The sequence below is a fragment of the Octopus bimaculoides genome, chromosome 30 (assembly GCF_046866305.1).
Source record: "Octopus bimaculoides isolate indiv1 chromosome 30, ASM4686630v1, whole genome shotgun sequence".
Classification (NCBI taxonomy): Eukaryota; Metazoa; Mollusca; class Cephalopoda; order Octopoda; family Octopodidae; genus Octopus; species Octopus bimaculoides.
Window position 1 is genome coordinate 16350938 of NC_142957.1, and position 15000 is coordinate 16365937.

General features: G+C 38.1%; 1 protein-coding gene across 7 annotated transcripts in view; it reads right to left on the reverse strand.

Moving 5' to 3' along the window:
* LOC106873123 (H(+)/Cl(-) exchange transporter 7) overlaps window positions 1-15000 on the reverse strand; it is a 180884-nt gene that overhangs the window by 89925 nt on the left and 75959 nt on the right. The gene's annotated exons all lie outside the window — the stretch shown is intronic.

Consider the following 15000-nt stretch of genomic DNA (forward strand, 5'->3'; position numbering starts at 1 on the left):
CAATTAAAAAACAGAGAGAGAAAGTGGGTATCTAATAACACACACAAGCAATATGTATTTGGTAGAAAACCCCTTTTTGGATAGAAAAATTCAAAGGCACCATTTGACCCTTTTTTTTTTTTTTATCCAAAAAGGGTTTTTCATTTTATTTAATACCTAAAAGTTTTTGTTTTTTTTTGAGACTGCTTTATATGCTCTTCGGTAGGGCAATTCTGTGCAAAAAAGACAAAAACTGAAAAATTATGATGAAATTGTGCTTCCATAATTTATGAATTTTTATGTTCCCATAAGTCAATAGGATTCAAAAAAGTAAACAGAAAAAATTCTTCAGGACAATTGTCATGTGACCAGGGCAGCCATCTTGGATCCAGTCCAGCAGATGAGAATTTAATTGCAAGGACAAGAAGGTATGTATCCAATTCCATCCTAGAAAAAAATTAACCATCCATCTTGCAAAGATGTATTTTCAGGAAGATCTAGAGTAAAACTACAGTTTGGCAGTGTTATTTTTTGGAAGATCATCCTGCTTGTCAACAAAAGCAGAATTTACTCTGGCCATTAGAATTTGTTATATCAGTTACATTTTAAAGTTAAGTTTAGTCTACAAAATCCTGACAAATAATTACTTTAAACCAGTGTTGTTGTTATTACTCTCTGAGTGGTTGGTGTTAGGAAGGGCATCCAGCTGTAGAAACTCTGCCAAATCAGATTGGAGCCTGGTGTAGCCATCTGGTTTCACCAGTCCTCAGTCAAATCATCCAACCCATGCTAGCATGGAAGGCGGACATTAAATGATGATGATGATGATATATATATATATATATATATTGGCATTAAGAAGGGCATCCAGCTGTAGAAACTCTGCCAGATCAGATTGGAGCCTGGTGTTGCCATCTGGTTTCACCAGTCCTCAGTCAAATCGTCCAACCCATGCTAGCATGGAAAGCGGACGTTAAACGATGATGATGATGATGATGATGATGAAGGTAGCAAGTTGGCAAAACCATTAGCCCGTGGGGTGATGTGCTTAGCAGTATTGCATCTGCTTCTATGTTCTGAGTTCAAATTCCACCAAGGTCAACTTTGCCATTCATTCTTTCAGGGTCAATGAAATAAGTACCACTTGAAGACTGGGATCGATGTAATTGACTCATCCCCTCTCCTATAATTGTTGCCCTAGTGGCAAAATTTGAAACCACTATTATTATTAATAGTAGTAGTAGTAGTAGTAATAGTAGTAAGGCAGTGAAATGGCCGAAACATTAACGTGATAGGCAAAATGCTTAGCGGCATTTCGTTCGTCTTTATGTTCTGAGTTCAAATTCTGCTGAGGTCAGCTTTGCGTTTCATCCTTTCGGGGTCAATAAAACAAGTAGCAGTGGAGCATTGGGGTCAATGTGATCGACTATTCCCCTCCCCCAAATTTCAGGCCTTGTGCCTTTAGTAGAAAGAATTATTATTTTTATTATCATTGAGATGGTGAGCTGGCTGAATTGTTAGCACACTGGGCGAAATGCTGCTAAGCATTTTGCCCATCATTTCATTCTGAGTTCAAATTCTACAAAGGTCACTTTTACTTTTCATCCTTTCAGGGTCAATAAAATAAGCACCGGTTGAGCACTGGGGTCCATGTAATAGACTTACCTCCCACCTCGGCAAAGCTTGAAACCACTATATCAATATACAGGGTGTCCACAAGGTCTGGGCACATGGAGTAAATAAAATCATAACATAAACAATTAAATATAAGAAATAATAATTTCTTAAAGTATGTGTTAATCCCCCCGTGTACCCAGACTTTGTGGACAATCTGTATATATATATATAGGGTGTCCAGAAAGTCTGGGTACATGGAGTAAATAAAATCATAACATAAACAATTAAATATAAGAAATAATAATTTCTTAAAGCATGTGTTAATCCCCCAATGTACCCAGACTTTGTGGACAATCTGTATATATATATAGGGTGTCCAGAAAGTCTGGGTACATGGAGTAAATAAAATCATAACATAAACAATTAAATATGAGAAATAATAATTTCTTAAAGTATGTGTTAATCCCCCAATGTACCCAGAGATTGTGGACAATCTGTATATATATATAGGGTGTCCAGAAAGTTTGGGTCATGGAGGAAATAAAACCATAACATAAACAATTAAATATAAGAAATTATAATTTCTTAAAGTATGTGTTAATCCCCCAATGTACCCAGACTTTGTGGACAATCTGTATATATATATAGGGTGTCCAGAAAGTCTGGGTACACGGAGGAAATAAAATCATAACATAAACAATTAAATATAAGAAATAATAATTTCTTAAAGCATGTGTTAATCCCCCAATGTACCCAGACTTTGTGGACAATCTGTATATATATATATATAGGGTGTCCACAAAGTCTGGGTACATGGAGTAAATAAAACCATAACATAAACAATTAAATATAAGAAATAATAATTTATTAAAGCATGTATTAGTCCCCACGTACCCAGACTTTGTGGGCACTTTGTATATATATATATATATATATAGGGTGTCCACAAGGTCTGGGCACATGGAGTAAATAAAACCATAACATAAACAATTAAATATAAGAAATAATAATTTCTTAAAGCATGTGTTAATCCCCCAATGTACCCAGACTTTGTGGACACCCTGTCTATATTACAGGGCAATTCCATCATAAGGCAATGTTTACGAGAATCTTTTAATACTAAAAATGTTCTGGCATATTACTTAAGCTAACTGAACTGTAAGAACCCATGAATACTACACATGGGATGTTCCTGCATGGGTTGCTGTTGATTTTCAATCTGTCTGATGATGGACTGGCCCGGAGCTTAACAACACAAACACTAAGAAATCGTATCTCTTCTATAAATTACAACGAAACTACTAACAACAACATTATTACAAGCAAGGACATGGGTACAACATTTTACCATAACATCAACCACAACAACGATAGTGACAACAACCACAACATACCACCATCGGCAACAACAATTTCAAATGAATACGTAATTATTACAGGGTTATTTAATTAATGTTCAGAATGTTAATTAGCGGGATTAACTCATTAATACAAACTCATAAATATAAGCCCTTATGTATCTATCGCTTGACAACCGATGCTAGTGTGTTTACATCCCTGTAACCTAGCAGTTCAGCAAAAGAGACCGATAGAATAAGTACTAGGCATGCAAAGAATAAGGCCTAGGGTCAGATTGTTCGACTGAAGGCAGTGCTCTAGCATGGCCATAGTCAAATGACAGAAGCAAGTAAAAGAAAAAGAAAGAATAAAAGAATATATATATATAGGTCTGTGTGTACGTATGTATATATATCTATATATATATATACACATATATATATATATATGTATATATATATATATATATATATATATATATATATATATAGACCTTTGGAAATGTGCTGTGCGTGAGAAGACCCGGCAAGCCAAGTAAGATCGTTGCCAGTGCCCCTGGACTGGTTCTTGTGCGGGTGGCACATGAGATGCACCATTTTGAGCGTGGCCGTTGCCAGTACCGCCTGACTGGCTCCCGTAGGATTTTCGAGCGAGATCGTTGCCAGTGCCCCTGGACTGGCTTGTGCGGGTGGCACATAAAAGATACCATTTCGAGCGTGGCCGTTTTCGTGCGGGTGACACGTAAAAGCACCCACTACATTATCGGAGTGGTTGGCGTTAGGAAGGGCATCCAGCTGTAGAAACTCTGCCAAATCAGACTGGAGCCTGGTGTTGCCATCCGGTTTCACCAGTCCTTAGTCAAATCGTCCAACCCATGCTAGCATGGAAAGCGGACGTTAAACGATGATGATGATGATGATGATATATATATATATATATACACATATATATATATGTATATATATATATATATATATATATGAATATATATAAATAAATATCTATCACTCTCTGAGTGGTTGGCGTTAGGAAGGGCATCCAGCTGTAGAAACTCTGCCAAATTAGATTGGAGCCTGGTGTTGCCATCCGGTCTCACTAGTCCTTAGTCAAATCGTCCAACCCATGCTAGCATGGAAAGCGGATGTTGAACGATGATGATTGATGATGATGATGATGATGATGATATATATATGTATATATAAATATATATATATAAGTGGTTTCTCCTCGAGCAGGTACATTAATGTAGAGATGAAAAGGTAATCTGTTTGACATCACTTGAAAAAGACACTTAATTTAGATAAAGAATATAGATGTACAGAGACACTGAGTGACTCCGTATATCTATATAATTTATCTAAATTAAATGCCAATTTCATGTGATGCCAAACGATTTGTTCTTTTATTTCTTCTTTAATCTTCACTTACCTACTCAAAGAAAAACCCACCTCTAGCCACTTCTGATAGGCTGCCTCACACCACATTTTTCAGTCACAGTTCAAACAGGAATTTTAGTGGCAAACCAATCTAAGTAGTCAGTTGATGAATACTAATTACATATTCTAGATATATATATATGGGAGATGGAATATATAAGAATTTATTAATCTTTTTTTCCTATCTGTGATTTTATTTTTGGTCTTCTATATAAATTAAGATATTTCTTCCGTCTCGCTGTTTTTCTCTCTACAAAGCAAGAATTTATGTTGCGGAACTGTTATTTTAATGAGCTGTATCTATTTATTACCCAACGAGATACATCTGTACCACCAGACGCTCCTGAATCAGTTGTGTCCCACCCATGAGGGATTGATGCTAGATGCATTGAAACAATTGTCGGGATTAATAAATTCTCGTATATTCCATCCTCCATATACATAACGATCACTGTGAAAGTGACTGTGCTTTACCAGTAATCTACCAGGGGTAAACCACTCGTTTTATTATCCAATATATAAATATACACACACACATATATATAAATATATATATATATATATATATATATATATGTATATATATATATATATACATATATATCCTTGTTCTAGTCATTTGACTGCCTAGGACTTATTCTTTGAATTACTGGTACTACTCATTTTTGTAAGCTGCATGGACCGGAGCAGCATGAAATAAAGTGTCTTGTTTAAGGATACAAGGCACAGCTGGGAATTGAAGTCGTATTCTTACAAATGTAAGCCAAATACCGTAAGAACTGAGCCACATAACTGTGACAACTGGCACTCCGTCGGTTATGACGATGAGGGTTCCAGTTGATCCAATCAATGCAACAGCCTGCTCATGAAATTAACATGAAAGTAGCTGAGTACTCCACAGACATGTGCACCCTTGACATAGTTCTCGAGAGGAGATTCAGCATGACATAGAATGTGACAAACCCGGCCCTTGGAATTACTGGTACAACTCACTTTGTCAGCTGAGTGGACTGGAGCAACATGAAATAAAGCATCTTGCTGAAGGACGCAAAACATTTCACCGGAAATTGAATTCACAACCTCACGGTCACAAGCCAAATACCCTAACCATTAAGCCATGTGCTTCCACTGCCTTACATAATGCTTGTACATACAAACACAAGGGCAAGTGATATCAGTCCTTGTCAGGTTTCGGAAGGGCAGTCTCAGTTTGGATGACCTTTAGCACTCAACAGTGAAATTGTGTATTCAGAATGTCATATTTTTGACATTTGTTTCACCTGTTGTTGTTATGAAACACCAGGAATGGGACAAGGGAGGGGCGGCAAGGAGACGCTGAACTATATTGGGAGGAGATAAAAATGGGAGAAGGATAGATTAGTTATGGCTTGCACAGGGATGCAGGAATGTATCAGATAAACTTCATAAGTATATAAGTGTGTGTGTGTGTGTACATATTCACAAATGTGAATATATATCTGCATGTGTCTATGTGTGTGTATATATACAATATATATATATATATATATTGGCACAGGTGTGGCTGTGTGGTAAGAGGCTTGCTTTCCAACCACATGGTTCAGGGTTCACTCCCACTGTGTGGCACCTTCGACAAGTGTCTTCTACTATAGCCTCAGGTCGACCAAAGCCTTGTGAGTGGATTTGGTAGATGGAAACTGAAAGAAGACTGTCGTGTGTCTTTGCAACTGTGATTGTCTCCCACCACCATTTGACAACCGGTGTTGGTGTGTTTACATCCCTGTAATCTAGTGCGTTGGCAAAAGACACCGATAGAATACACACCAGCTTAACACAAAAGGAAAGTAACGCGGTAGGTGCATTCTTCAAGGCAATGCCCCAGCATGGGCACAGTCTAATGATCGAAGAAAGAAAAGGATGAAAGACTCCCCCACCCCTCATCGGCTGCTTGCTAGACATCATTATGCTTACTACAATTGAATAGACTAAAAGTAGAAGCCAGACATTATCACAATATGTCTGTTATGTCTACACCTGTTTATCATTGTAAATACAATTGTCAAACATTAAGCAAAGCTTGTATCATACATATAGCTACAAGACACAGAAATTAATTAATGATGTATACGAAAGAGAAAAATATGATCAAATATATATATATATATATATATAGACCTTTGGAAATGTGCTGTGCGTGAGAAGACCCGGCAAGCCAAGTGAGATCGTTGCCAGTGCCCCTGGACTGGCTCTTGTGCGGGCGGCACATGAGATGCACCATTTTGAGCGTGGCCGTTGCCAGTACCGCCTGACTGGCCTTTGTGCCGGTGGCATGTAAAAGTGCCATGCGTGAAAAAGTGCCACACCCTAACAGTTGAGGGAACCCGTGGAAGAGGTAGGCCCAGGAAGACCTGGGCTGAGGTGGTGAGGCAAGACCTTCGTACATTGGGCCTCACCGAGGCGATGACTACTGACCGAGACCTTTGGAAATGTGCTGTGCGTGAGAAGACCCGGCAAGCCAAGTAAGATCGTTGCCAGTGCCCCTGGACTGGCTCTTGTGCGGGGGGCACATGAGATGCACCATTTTGAGCGTGGCCGTTGCCAGTACCGCCTGACTGGCCTTTGTGCCGGTGGCATGTAAAAGTGCCATGCGTGAAAAAGTGCCACACCCTAACAGTTGAGGGAACCCATGGAAGAGGTAGGCCCAGGAAGACCTGGGCTGAGGTGGTGAGGCAAAACCTTCGTACATTGGGCCTCACCAAGGCGATGACTACTGACCGAGACCTTTGGAAATGTGCTGTGCGTGAGAAGACCCGGCAAGCCAAGTAAGATCGTTGCCAGTGCCCCTGGACTGGCTCTTGTGCGGGGGGGCACATGAGATGCACCATTTTGAGCGTGGCCGTTGCCAGTACCGCCTGACTGGCTCCCGTAGGATTTTCGAGCGAGATCGTTGCCAGTGCCCCTGGACTGGCTTTTGTGCGGGTGGCACATGAGATGCACCATTTTGAGCGTGGCCGTTGCCAGTACCGCCTGACTGGCCTTCGTAGGATTTTCGAGCGAGATCGTTGCCAGTGCCCCTGGACTGGCTCTTGTGCGGGTGGCACATAAAAGACACCATTTCGAGCGTGGCCGTTGCCAGTATCGCCTGACTGGCCTTTGTGCGGGTGACACGTAAAAGCACCCACTACACTCTCAGAGTGGTTGGCGTTAGGAAGGGCATCCAGCTGTAGAAACTCTGCCAAATTTAGATTGGAGCCTGGTGTTGCCATCCGGTTTCACCAGTCCTCAGTCAAATCGTCCAACCCATGCTAGCATGGAAAGCGGACATTAAACGATGATGATGATGATATATATATATATATATATATATATATATATTATATATATATTCTTTTACTTGTTTCAGTCATTTGACCGTGGCCATGCTGAAGCACCACCTGAAGCACCACGTTTTTTAGTCGTAGAAATCGATCCCAGGACTTATTCTTTGTATGCCTGGTACTTATTCTATCAGTTTCTTTTGCTGAACTGCTAGGTTACGGGGATGTAAACACACCAACATCGGTTGTCAAGCGATGTGGGTGGGTGGGGGCAAACAAAGACATACATAGATACACATATATATGCAATGAGCTTCTTTTGAGTTTCCGTCTATCAAATCCACTCACAAAGCTTTCGTCAGCTTGAGGCTATAGTAGAAGACACTTACCCAAGGGTCCACACTGTGAGACTGAACCCAGAACCATGTGATTAGGAAGCAAGCTTCTTACCACACAACCATGCTGTGCCTATAATATATATATATATATATATATATAAAATCAAATAAATAATAACATGATGGATGATTGTCTCACTTCGGTTGGCTTGAGGCTATAGTAGAAAACACTTGCCGAGGGTGCTACACAGTAGGACTGAACCCTCAGCCTTGTGGTTGGGAAGCAAACTTTTTACCACACAGCAACACACACACATAAAATGAATGCGTGTGTTAGTGTTTGCATGTATTTGAATGACGAATAAAGACAAATAGTTTTGTCTGGCACCAGTTTGTGTGTGCGGGGGTTGGCAAATGGATCGCGGGAGTGGGGACAAAGAGATCCCATTCTGCTTGACTTTCAAAGCTTATCACTCAATCACGCGTTGATAATGTCACGTTTGACATTTTTTTCACCTGTTGTTATGAAACACACATGGGAGGACAGTGAGAGGTGTGACATTGAAGAATGTAGATTAAAGGTTGGGTGCCCGTAGAACTGGGAATGGATACATAAGTTGCGTAGGAGTTGAGGAATCTGTTGTTTGAATTAATAAGATACAATTTCTTGTGCTAATAGCAGCACAAGAACCATATCTTATTAATTCAAACAACAGATTCCTCAACTCCTACGCAACTTATGTATCCGTTCCCAGTTCAAACAAAGCAATGAACTTTGCTTGTGAAGACCTATTGAGGCGAGTGTAAACAAATCAAAATTACTGACGTGGCCCACGACAGTTCTGCCTGATTGGCCCTCGTGCCAGTGGAATGTTAAAAGCACATTGGAGCATGATCATTGCCAGGGCCACAGATTGGCTCCCATGCCGGTGACATGGGAAAAACACCTTTTGAGCATGGTCGTTGCCAGTGCCGCCAGACTGGCCCTCGTGCCGGTGGCACGTAAAAACACCTTTTGAGCATGGTCGTTGCCAGTGCCGCCAGACTTGCTCCTGTGTTGGTAGCATGTAAAAACACCTTTTGAGCATGGTTGTTGCGAGAACCGCCTGACTGGCCCTCGTGCCGGTGGCACGTAAAAGCACCCACTACACTCTCGGAGTGGTTGGCGTTAGGAAGGGCATCCAGCTGTAGAAACCTTGCCAGATCAGATTGAGCCTTGTGTAGCCTCTGGCTCACCAGTCCTCAGTCAAACCGTCCAACCCATGCCAACATAGAAAGTGGACGTTAAACGATGATGATGATGGTTCTTGTGCTAATAATGTAGCTTGCTGGATGTCTTTTATCTTTTATCTTTTACTTGTTTCGGTCATTAGACTGTGGCCATGCTGGGGCACCACCTTGAAGGTTTTCAGTTGAACAAATCAAACCCAGTATATCTTTTTCCTTTATGGTGTAACATTGCAAATAGCTGTTTTTATTAACTTTATATATATATATATATATATATATATATATATATATATATATATATATAATATAATATAGGATAAATTCTTTATAAGAATTTATCAAGTAGTCAGCGTGAAAAAACCTCATAATGAAAAAATAACGAAAAATTTCGTAATGAAAAAATTCATCGTTTCTTCATAGATATATTCACGCTATCGAGGGACTAAATAAGTAAAAAAAACTACCAAAAATAAGCAACATATTTACCGAAAGCGAGGGAATGCAGTTTTTCAAAATTTAGTTAATGCCCTTTATATATAATTATATATATATATATATGATGATGATGATGATGACATATATATATACACTACAGGTTTCTTGCAGTTTCTGTCTACCAAATCCACTCACAAATCTTTGGTCAGCCCAGGGCTATAGTAGAAGACAATGAACTTGGAACCATGTGGTTGAGAAACAAGCTTCTTATCACACAGCCACACCTGCGCCTACATTGATTTACTTATATGAATTCCACAATAAATTGGACCATATATTCCGATGGTTTCTTATAGAAACACTTGACATTAGAAAGTGTTGTTGTTGTTGTTGATGATGATGATGATGATCATCATCATCATCATGATGGTGGTGGATGAAGGAGGATAAATGTCAAGGTGATACTTTTATTTCCTTGAGGAAGAACCAAAACTAAAAGAGAAATGAGAAGAAGGCCGTCCAGCCATTCGTACTTACAGAAACACAGCAGAATGCCCACAATTATACACATATATATATATACATATGTATATATATATATGCGTACACACACACATATGCGCATATATATATATATATATATATATATATATATATTTACATACACACACATATATGCATACATATATTTGCACACACATCATCATCGTTTAACGTCCGCTTTCCATGCTAGCATGGGTTGGACGATTTGACTGAGGACTGGTGAAACCGGATGGCAACACCAGGCTCCAATCTGATCTGGCAGAGTTTCTACAGCTGGATGCACTTCCTAACGCCAACCACTCAGAGAGTGTAGTGGGTGCCTTTTTACGTGCCACCCACACGAAGGCCAGTCAGGCGGTACTGGTAACGGCCACGCTCCTATATGTATATATATATTTACACACACACACACACACACATATCTTATAATAATTCTGCCTGTTTTTCCATTATTTAGTCCATCCATAATGCTTCTACTAAATTTTAGAGGGGAGGGGTTTAGAGGAGAAGAAGAAGGAGAAGTGGTGAAGAGTGGAATGTGTTAATTTTTTTTTCTTATTTGAGCTAAGTAGTTTTTCCTTTGTTACCTTTGTGTGTATGTATATATATATATATATATATATATATATATATATATATATATATATATATATATATATATATATATATATATATATATATATATATGTATAATGTGTGTGTGTGTGAGTTGTGTGTCTGTTCATCCTCCACCACTGCTTGATAACTGGTGTTGGTGTGTTTATGTCTCCATAACTTAGCAGTTCAGCAAAAGCGCCTGACAGAATGGGCAAGTGTCTTCTACTATAGCCTCGGGCCGACCAAAGCCTTGTGAGTGGATTTGGTAGAGGGAAGCTGAAAGAAGCCCGTCGTATATATGTATATATGTGTATGTATGTATGTATGTATGTGTGTGTATATGTTTGTGTGTCTGTGTTTGTCCCCCCCACCATCGCTTGACAACTGATGCTGGTGTGTTTACGTCCCCCCTAACTTAGCGGTTCAGCAAAAAGAGACCATTAGAATAAGTACTAGGCTTCCAAAGAATAAGTGCTGGGGGTCGATTTGCTTGACTAAAAGGTGGTGCTCCATCATGGCCGCAGTCAAATGACTGAAACAAGTAAAAGAGTAAAAGAGAGTATATAAATTCAGGTTAAGGATATCATATACAGCCATTTCAGGAATACATTAAATATATAGATGGCATTTTAAGTATTCCATATACAAAAACATAATGTCCCCCTCACCAGAATGGTTTCCGCCATGATGAAATCCTACGTAGTAATAAAATTTTTTTTTATTAAATTTTTTTATTAAATTTTCAAAGCTCATATGTAAATGATAATATACTGGCAAAAATGGAAGCAGCTAAAGCTTGCCTAGATGGGTTCTTTCTACAATTTCTCTCATCCTTTGATATAGTTTGCTATGAGGACTTCTCTGATACAGCCCATATATTGTGAAGTATACTTAAAAACAACATACTTTATATATATTTACGTGTGTGTGTGTTAATATATACCTGTATGTATGTATATATATATATGTGCATGTGTGTAAATATATATATACTTATATATATATATATATATATATATATATATATATATATATATATATATGTATATGTATATATATATATATATATGTATATATATTTATAAATTTATATTTGTTTATATATATATATATATATATATATATATATATATGTATATATATATATATATATATATATATATATATATATATATATATATATATATATGTATATATATATATATGTATGTATATATATTTATAAATTTATATTTGTTTATATATATATTTATAAATTTATATTTGTTTATATATATATATATATATATATATATATATATATATATATATATATATATATATACATATATGTATATATATATATATATATATATATATATATGTATATATATATATATACTCACGCACATACATATACATGTACAAAATTTTCTTCAGTTCTTCAGTCCAAACTCTTTAAGCAAGAATTCTTAACATCAAACAACCGACCTCAAGGACGCTGAATGAGACGTTTTGCCTTCATCTATTGAAAAATTCACTTGTTCAGCAACTTCTCTGTTAAGAACAACATTGCTTCTGACAGAGAAAATGTTTGCCAGTCGATGAAAGGAAACAACAATAATCATTCTCGAGTAGATATGAAATCGTATTCACCCAGGCATAGGCAATGGCTGTGTGGTTAGACGTCTGCTTCCCGACTACATGGCTCTAAGTTCAGTCCCTCTGCGTGGCACCTTGAACTAGGGTTTTCGACTATAGCTTCAGGCCGACCAAAGTCTTGTCTGGGGAGGCAGAGACTCAAAGGAGCCCAATGGTTATTCAGTGCAATCTGCACCCAATATATATTGCAAGCAAGGGAGCAAACCTCTAATTCTTCCTGTAAAAAAAACCCCAAAAAATTCTTATCCTAAAAAGAAACAGAAAAATGAAGAGAATATTCCACTCCTTTTAAGCAACTGTATACCTACTTTTGCCCACACCTCTGTGTATGTGTTTATCCCCTACCACCACTTGACAACCGGCGTTGGTGTGTTTATGTCCCTATTAATTAGCAGTTCAGCAAAAGATACCGATATAATAATTACTACACCTGAAAATATGTCCAGGGGTTGATTTGTTCAACTAGAACACATTTTTATTTTGGTGGTGCTCCAGCATGGCTGCTGTCCAATAAGTGAAATGATTAAAAGATAAATAACAAGATATATGAAACGAGAAACTTCAATTTCCACAGGAATCTCTTGTGGCAGAGTAGAACCAAGAATTGGTAACACAGGAAGAGTCAGAGACATAAGTACAAGTCTAATTACAAATATTCTTACCAAAGGTGCAGAATGCCAAAGTACTACAATGTGAGCATGGAGATTGAAACCCTCTCTCTTTCTCTCTCTCTCTCTCTCTCTGTTTATATGTGTGAGCACCTAGCTATGTTTGTATGTATGTACAAACTCTCTCCCTCTCTTACCCTTTCTCTCATCTCTCCCATACACACTCTCTCTCTCTCTCTCTCTCTCTGTTTACAAGTGTTAGCACCTAGTTATGTTTGTGTAATCTCTCTCTTTGTCTCCTCTGCCGTTGTTTATACATGTGAGCACCTAAGTATGTTTGTATATATATCCATAATCTCTCTCTTTCTACTTGTCCATTAGCATTAGCCATCAATGGCCTCCCAGCCACAGTTTGGCGATTAATTATTGTTTTCTTGACCTTACTGGTAAATGTACTTTCCTAAATTCTTCATTATTTCTATAATTAAACAAAATAAAGGCAATTAACTTCAACATATATTCAGTAACAAAAGATTCAAGGTTTTAATTGCAATCGCTTTAACCCTTTTGTTACCATGGGGTAATACACTGCTTGTGTTTCAAGTACTGTTTGGAACATAAATCAACATGAAATGTGGATATAAAGTTTTAATTTAGATCACTTTAACCCTTTTGTTACCATGGGGTAATACACTGCTTGTGTTTCAAGTACTGTTTGGAACATAAATCAACATGAAATGTGGATATAAAGTTTTAATTTAGATCACTTTAACCCTTTTGTTACCATGGGGTAATACACTGCTTGTGTTTCAAGTACTGTTTGGAACATAAGTCAACATGAAATGTGGATATAAAGTTTTAATTTAGATCACTTTAACCCTTTTGTTACCATGGGGTAATACACTGCCTGTGTTTCAAGTACTGTTTGGAACATAAATCAACATGAAATGTGGATATAAAGTTTTAATTTAGATCACTTTAACCCTTTTGTTACCAGATTTCTATCAAAATACACTTCCTTTGTTTCAATTAATTTTCAACATAATGAAGAATTTAATAAATTAGCTTCATTATAATTAAGCTGATATTTGGCACATATCATGAAATTCCAAGGGATGAATTAATTTAGATCATTTTAACCCTTTTGTTATATACTGTTGCAATTCACTGTAATTGCTTAATTTACTAAGTTATGCTTCAGTAGGATGATAGGCAAAACCCACTCGCAGTGCTGCGTTGGAGAAACATTTATAGAAATAATTTGATTCTTGTATTATGCTGCATGGACACGACTAATGATAACTGATCAACAAACTTAATGAATCTTCTCAGATTCGTCAGTGGAGAGGTCGCGGTCTGAAAGTGACGAAAATATTTTAGCAAATTAGATTTAAATGTTGAAGTGAATCTAACGGTTTTTATCTATCTGGGCCACGATCGTGGCCCTTCGTGCCTTATATGTTAAGGGTCTCATGAAAAGCCTGGTCATCCTATCAGGGCCTTATTCTCATTTGACACAGCAGCTGGAAGGGACACCATGACGGGCCCCGCACCAGATGGCTGTACATGATTAAGAGGACGACACAGGAGCAACCAGCAATGGTGGACCTGGTTGGCTCTATGAATGATGAAACCTCAGAGACCCCTAACATGGAATGACCCCCCCACCAAGACCCACCCAGGCCCATCAAGGAAGAGCATGAAGCAAGAAGCAAGCATGTGTGTGTTTACATAGGCTTATGTAGTCGTTTATGAAGGCGATGGTGATGGTGGTCGTGGTGGGGTGGGGGTGATGCAAACTCAACCACTTTCCCCACCCCCTACCAAAAGAAAGGGGAGGCTTCAAATGAGACCCCTCTTTCGTTCTTTCATTAGTGTCATTGGCCCTTTATTTTTGCTTTTACTTCCTTTCTCGCTCTCTCTTTCTCTCTCTCTCTCTCCC